The sequence below is a fragment of the Natator depressus genome, chromosome 5 (assembly GCF_965152275.1).
Source record: "Natator depressus isolate rNatDep1 chromosome 5, rNatDep2.hap1, whole genome shotgun sequence".
NCBI classification, from domain to species: domain Eukaryota; kingdom Metazoa; phylum Chordata; order Testudines; family Cheloniidae; genus Natator; species Natator depressus.
Window position 1 is genome coordinate 29,957,438 of NC_134238.1, and position 8,339 is coordinate 29,965,776.

Below are 8,339 nucleotides of genomic sequence, written 5' to 3' on the forward strand. Positions count from 1 at the left end.
CTTCAAGCCCATGTTTGCAGCATGTTGGCAGGTCAGTACAGGCAACCACGTTCTTTACCTGTCTATGCTTGAACATAACGATTCAGCTTGCAGAGTTTTGACTCCAGGATTCTTCACAAGCACCAAATTCACAACATGTACATTAGAAGATGTACCTTAAAAACCAGTTTGAGTTAGAACAATGCTTTTATAAACTGATTTAGACAAGGTACTCATAAACCACAGTGATAGGCAGGGTATAAGAACCTGAACAGAATAGACACTAAAGAAACTGATGAAGTTTATTCAATGACGTGAAACGTGAATACGTATACTGTTCTCAGCCAGGGAGATCACAGGATTCATTGACAAAGCAGATTGCTCCCATTTATCCAAGACATTTTATAAGTAAGCAGAAGTATATAAAAGAGTGTGTCATGTGCCCATATGTTCATATTAGACACCCAAAAAATTACTGAAAATGTTTTGAGACATTTGTTTTAAATATTATTGGTTAATGAGTTTTAATCTGTAACATAATTACACAGCGTGGAATGCTCATCCATTACGTAATTGGATTGTTTATTAAAAATCTAAGCCATTTAATAAATTTCCTTACCGACATTTGTTGATAAGGAACATCCTGTTTTTGGAGATGTTCCTGTTGTGTCTCTACCACATAGGCCACGTTAATCTATTTTTCCAGGTACTCACTCTTTACCTCACTCTTTCAGCCACAGAATTTGTCTTGGATTTCTGGAGTGGTTTGGTAATTGTATGTTTGCATATTTGTTCTGTCAGTGTTTAAATGGCATAGGATTTGCTAGGGCTGCTATGAAGAGTCTCAACTACCTGTGTTCTTTCTAAGAAATCTGAGTATCAGACATATCTCAAAAGGAACAACATAAAGATGATAAATTCAGCTCATGCTGTATGAAAATGTTGTCCTATTCCTGAGTCTGCCCTAGGAGATCTACCTTTTGGAATCGTTCCAGAATGGCCATGTAGGGAGCCAGGGTGGCTTCCCGCCGAACCAGAGGGTAAAGAGCCACACTCAGCCTGTGTGGGCGGGGCCAGACACAGCTTACTCCAACCCCCGGAAGGGAAGGGGTGGAACAGGAAGTACAAAGGGTGGGGCCCTTAGCCCAGTCAGGACAGCACCAGAGAGGGAGATAGACACAGATTGCTGGCTGTTCCCTTCAGACCCTTCTGCCGAACCAGGGGAGGCCCTGGACCAGGAGAAACCTGACCTGGAGGAAGGACTGGGGCTACCAGGACTGCCAGCTGCTGAGTACCCGGAGGGACTGGAGGAGCCAGGCAATAACCTGGACCAGCGTGAGCCTGACGCAGAGGAGGAGCTGGAGCTGCCAGCAGCTGAATACCCTGACGAGCTGGAGGGATCAGAGGGACCCGCTTGAGAGACCGGGTAGGAAGTAGCCCAGGGGCAGAACTGCACAGTGTGGTGGGTCTATTTGGTCAGCATGTTGCGGATGGCTCCCCGCTGACCCAGTGGCGGGACCCTCTCCTCCCGCCACTGTCAGGGCCCTGGGCTGGAACGCAGTGGAGTTGGGTGGCCCTACGTTCCCCTACCCCGGCCAACCCGCCTCGGGTAGCAGAATCCTGACAATGCCGCAGACTCGTGCTGGCGCTCCCCCTGCCTGAGGGGCGCGCCGCAGACTCTGGCCGGTGCACCTCCCACCGCTAATTCCCCAGTGACAGAAAGGTGTGACCCAGGCCTGCCAGTGAGGCAGTAGCTCCCCACCCCCCCCCAGTGGCTCGGTGGACCAATTGAAACCTGTCACAGGCCAAATTAGAGATCTGCCAAACACTGTTCAAACAACTCCTTCCACATCATGTGATTCTCAGAGGTACCCTGTTAAATTTTTTCTCTCCAACTGAGAAAACAGAGATGGTTTCCCTACTCTGTAGGTGGCATCCTCGACAGAACTGTCCATTACAGAAATGACTGAGCTCTGGAACCCACAAAAATGTCTTTGAATTTGGTTGCACTTAATTTCAAGTGTTTACAAATATTCCTTGGTGAGGATGCCTACAGCCCCCTCCACAAGGTCTCACCCCTTAACCCCACTTGAGATTACATAGGCTGTTGCTATGCTATCAATATACTTGTATATTTTTCAGGAGCAAAATATAAATGCTCACAGTCAAGTGCAGCTTTAGATTTTTGCCAAGTGCAGTTATCTCCTTCCTTTCCTTATGACTCTAAGTGCCACGCAGCTCCCTTGGATTTGTGGTTTCATATGGATACAAGAAAATTTTAGAGAAACCCCTTTTAAAAAACGTTGTTAGTGTTGCTTTAAGATTCGAACAGTGTTTGTCGTGACTGACCTGGTGGTCAAACGGTGGTACAAAATTTGGGATTCCAGTTTGCGATAAAGTGAGGTCGTTGCTCCTTTATCTGCCCCCTTAATCCTGGGGTATGTCTTCACTACCCGTCGGATTGGCAGGCAGCGATCGATCCAGTGAGGATCGATTTATCACGTCTAGTCTAGACGATAAATTGACCCCCAAGCGCTCTCCTGTCTACTCCTGTACTCCAGTACTATGAGAGGCGCAGGCAGAGTGGATGAGGGAGTGGCAGCGGTCGACTCACTGCGGTGAAGACACCACGGTAAGTCGATTTAAGTACGTCAACTTCAGCTACATTATTCACTTAGCTGAAGTTGCTTAACTTAGATCAGTTTCCCCCCCTCCACCCCACACTGTAGACCAGGGCTTGGAGTCCCTCTTCAGCATGCCCTCATGGACCAGTTCTTGAAGGAGCTGTCTAGCTATCTTCAGCCAGAAGGATAGGTTAATATGCTACAAGCCCTTAGCCTAGGCGGGAAGCAGATAAAAGAAGAGAGCAAGGGAAGGATCATCAGAGTACCTGGCTCAAAAAGTGATGGCTTAAATACAAACAGTAATTAACTGAACCAGCCACTGGGTGTCACTTGTTTCACACAAATATACCTGAGAAGTTAATAGTCTGGCAGCAGAGAATTTGTGAGTCTATTCAAGATAGTACGATACAGATCCTCTTTCTTTCCCCTCCTGTAGCTGTCAAAGTGGGATACCTTGTATCTAAGTGTCAGCTCAAAGTGTGAGATATCTACAGCAAATAGTCACCTGTGTGACCCAATTATGAACCCACCCTGCCACACCACTTCTTGAATGGCATGCCAGACTAGCAGCTGCAGGAGGACTCTAAACCTGCCACGCAACTAAGCTAGCTTTTGCCTTGCTGCATGAATATGACTCAGTACATAGACATGGTCACACCAAAGCTTCTGAGTTTTTGTGCAGCTGCAGACCTGGCTGAAACAGAAGGCAGAGACTGAAAGATGTGCAAATAGAGAGAAAGAGAGAGAATTCACCCCAAAAGCAAAAACAGGCAGAAAGCCATGAAGAAAAATTAAGACTAAGAGGAGAGATGCAACAAAGAGGATAAAGAAGGGAGAAAAAAAGGAACGAAAAATGAGTGTTTTCAACCAGCCAGTAACTATATCAGACTTAATTAACTAAACTCCCCATCTTGGAGGGCTGCATGGATGCATTAGATTGAATTGTAATCTCACAGTGGTTTTAAGTGCATTGACATCCATAGAGTTACTCTTGATCTACACCATGGGAAAAGAGAGTGGAATCAAAGCCACGGTTTGTAGCCTGCTTGTTACCACGGTTAAGATGGAACTGTATGCCAGCAGCTCTACCAGATGATCTAAAAGGGGAGAGTCTCTTCTTGGTTAAGCACTCAGGAGCTGGGTTGAGTTTCTCTTGGGCGGAAGTCAGTATGTGCATATGTAACTCAGTTTGTGGTGTGTCTCATTCCCTCTTCTACAGTTTCAAGCTATAGATGTTCATCTTTTTTATCTCAAATTGTATAGGCCCATGCTTTTAGCTCTGGAGATTCCCAGTTCAGTCTCCCAATCATGACCAAGATGATGATTTATCTCTCACATTTTACGAGAGGACAATACAGTTCATAACCAAATAGCTTGACTAATGGTGGAAAATGACTTTCAATTATAACGTTACAGAAGAGAATTAATGTATTCCTGAACTTTCTCTCCATGAATTCCAGGAGCTATAGTTGCTCTGGCTCCCTTACAAGCACTAGAGTAAATGGAACTGGAAGTCCTATGTCACGAGTTAATAAGTGAAAATATCATCTTCTTCTTGAGCAATATTACTGACCGTTTTATTTTGATAGAATAGCAAGATTATAAATAGCAGGGAAACATGGCTATTTAAGGGGTTTCTAGGGGTTAGCCAGCTTTTTAAAATGGCCATTGGCACTTAGGTACATAAGCTCTGGGGTGAAATCCTGGCCTTGATAAAGTCAATGGCCGTATTTCCATTGACTCCAATAACAGCAGGATTTCACCCTTTTCAGTTGTTGTTGAATTTTACAACATTTGATTCATACAAAAATCTAGAAACATTTAGGAAACGAAATCAAAATTCACTTTTTTTCATGCATCTAAAACATTAGTCCTCATTTTATTCTGAATCAAACTGTACATGCAAAAATTAGTTATTGCTATATATAGAAGCATGAATCAAATGCATTGGAATTAATTATTATTAAACAGACCCATATCCTGAAAAAAATCTTTCCTGAACCCCCTCTTCTGGCCTTCAGACAATTCACTACCTTGCCAAGCTCATCATCAGAAGGAAGCTCCCTACAGACTAGGATACACCAACTCAAAGCAGCACCAGCCCTTGCAGAACAACAAATGCAAAACCTGCAGACATATCTTGACTGCTATGATGATCAATACCCATCACAACACACTGTCAAGATCCATTGGTCCTATGCATGCCTGTCACAACATGTGGGGAACCTCATCCGATGTATCAAATACCCCAACAACAACAAAGTGGGAGAAACCCGACAATCACTATGCTCTTGAATGAACTCTCACAGAAAAATAGTAAAAGACAAAAATGCCATATCACTCATGGACAAACACTTTTTACGAAACGATCACTGCATATCTGACCTGTCAGTTCACATCCTCAAAGGAAACCTGCACAACACTTTTAAAAGATGAGCCTGGGAACTAAAATTCATAACTCCACTAGACACCAAATAATATGGACTTAATAAAGACACTGGATTTAGGGCTCCTTTACCTCCTGACTGTAGAGGTATAAACTGCTGATTTAATAAATGTTGCAAAAGATAATTTAAGATGAATGCTGTATCTATTCCACCCTTGTATTTAGCTGTGATACTCTGAGTACCTTTCCCAGATCTGAAAAACAGTTTTGTGTTTAAGCTTGAAAGCTTGTGGAGTCTTTGACCAATAGAAGTTGGTCTAATAAAAGATATTACCTCACCCACCTTTTTCTCTCTAATATCCTGGGACCAACACAGCTATAACAACACTGCAAACAACTATTAAATGAGTCATTCTTAATTTAAAGCTATTATTAGTAATTTTTCCCTCTGTTTGCCTTTCATCATCTTGACTCTTTCATAGTATACTAAGGGTATGTCTACACTACAAAATTAGGTTGATTTTATAGAAGTCGATTTTTAGAAATTGATTTTGTAGAGTCGATTGTGTATGTCCCCACTAAGCACATTAAGTCGGTGGAGTGTGTCCTCAATATCTTGGCTAGCGTTGACTTACGGAGCGGTGCACTGTGGGTAGCTATCCCACAGTCTCCACTGCCTATTGGAATTCTGGGCTAAGCTCCCAATGCCTGATGGGGCAAAAACATTGTTGAGGGTGGTTTTGGGTACATGTCGTCAGTCGCCCCTCTCTCCCTCCCTCTCTCTGTGAAAGCAACTGCAGACAGACAATCATTGTGCACCTTTTTTTCCTGGGTTACCCATGCAGACACCATACCATGGCAAGCATGGAGCCCGCTCAGCTCACCGCTGCTGTTGTGAGCATCGTAAACACCTTGCGCATTATCCTGGAGTATGTGCAGAACCAGGCTAAGAGACGCCAGCATGAGGATGATTGTGATGAAGACATAGAGACAGACGTTCCTGAAAGCATGGGCTGTGGCAATTGGGACATCATGGCGACAGTGGGGCTGGTTGATACAGTGGAATGCCGATTCTGGGCCCGGCAAACAAGCACAGACTGGTGGGACTGCATAGTGTTGCAGGTATGGGATGATTCACAGTGGCTGCGAAACTTTTGCATGTGTAAGGCCACTTTCCTTGAACTTTGTGAGTTGCTTTCCCCCGCCCTGAAGCTCAGGAATACCAAGATGAGAGCTGCCCTGACGGTTGAGAAGCGAGTGGCGATAGCCCTGTGGAAGCTTGCAATGCCCGACTGCTACCGGTCAGTTGGGAATCAATTTGGAGTGGGCAAGTCTACTGTGGGGACTGCTGTGATCCAAGTAGCCAATGCAATCATGGACATTCTGCTATCAAGGGTAGTGACTCTGGGAAATGTGCAGGTCATACTGGATGGCTTTGCTGCAGTGGGTTTCCCTAACTGTGGTGGGGTGATAGATGGAACACGTATCCCTATTTTGGCACCGGACCACCTTGCTAACCAGTACGTGAACCACAAGGGGTACTTCTCAATGGTGCTGCATCACACCATTGGTGGTGGATCACAAGGGATGTTTCACCAACATCAACGTAGGATGGCTGGGAAAAGTAAATGACGCTTGCATCTTTAGGAACTCAGGGCTGTTTGAGCAGTTGCAAGAAGGGAGTTACTTCCCAGACCAGAAAATTACCGTTGGGGATGTTGAAATGCCAATAGTTATCCTTGGGGACCCAGCCTACCCCTTGCTCCCATGGCTCATGAAACTGTGCACAGGCAGCCTGGACAGTAGAAAGGAGCAGTTCAGCTATAGGCTGAGCAAGTGCAGAATGGCGGTAGAATGTGCCTTTGGACGTTTAAAAGTGCGCTGGCGCTGTTTGCTGACTAAGTTAGACCTCTGCGCAACCAACATTCCCATTGTTCTTGCTGCTTGCTGTGTGCTTCATAATATCTGTGAGAGTAAGGGGGGACATGTTTATGGTGGGGTGGGAGGTTGAGGCAAAATGCCTGGTGGCCAATTTTGAGCAGCCAGACACCAGGGCGATTAGAAGAGCACAGCTAGGTGCGCTGTGCATCTGAGAGGCTTTGAAAACCAGTTTCATGACTGGCCAGGCTACGGTGTAAAAGTTCTGTTTGTTTCTCCTTGCTGAAAACCTGCTCTCTTTGTTGATTTTAATTTCCTGTAAGCCAACCACCCTCCCCACTTCGATCACAGCTGGCAAAGGAAATAAAGTAACTGTTGTTTTGAAACCATGCATTCTTTCTTTCTTAATTAAAAAAAAAAAGTGAGATAAGTGACAAGGTAGCCCGGGTGGGGTAGGGTGCGGGAGGAGGGAAGGACAAGGACACATTGCTTACGTAGCCACACTACAAATCAAAACTGTTTTAATGACAGCCATCTGTTGCTTGGGCCATCCTCTGGAGTGGACTGGCTGGGTGCCCAGAGCCTCCCCCCACCACATTCTTGGGCGTCTGAGGGAGGAGGATATGGAACTTGGGGAGGAGGGCAGGCGGTTATACAATGGATGCAGCGGGGGTCTGTGCTCTTGTTGGCTTTCCTGCAGCTCCACCAGACGCCCGAGCATATCCGTTTGCTCCTCCATTAGCCTCAACATTGCCTCCTGCCTCTGCTCTTCGTGCTCACTTAATGCTTTCCTGGTATCTGCCACTGAATGCCTCCATGCATTAAGCTGTGCCCTATCAGTGTGGGAGGACTGCATGAGATCGGAAAAGATGTCATCGTGAGTGCGGTTTTTTTTCACCTTCTAATCTGCGATAACCTCACGGTTGGAGATGATAGGGGGAACATATAAACATTTGCACTTGGGGGAGATAAAAAGGGAGAGTAAAATTTTTAGAGGATACATTTCTGAGAACAAAAGGGAGACTCTTTCACAGTGAATCAAGCAATTCACAGCACACAGAACATGTTGCTTTAGGTACAAGGTCTCATTTTGCCTTTTATATTGAGTGCCTGCTGGTATGGTGAGACATCACACACGGTTGGGCAACAGAATTCGGTTTCCAGGCAGCCATAGTAAGCCTTTTGATATGCAGGGTTGGCTTCTTCTGCCTTCATAACATGTGGGAATGGTTTCAAACTGCAGCACCATCCTTTCCCATAGCAAGCAATGCCGGTTGGGTTTCACATTTAAAAGGAGGGGGTGTGGTTTTTGGGTGGATATGTAGCATTCACCTCCCCTCACCCACCGCATGGCTATTCTCCGGGATGATCCCTTTTAGCCAAGTGCAAACAACCCAGCATGAACGGGGTCCTTTTACTGTTTCCTTACAAAAATTCCCCTATTTCCACCAGGTGACCATGAATGATATCAC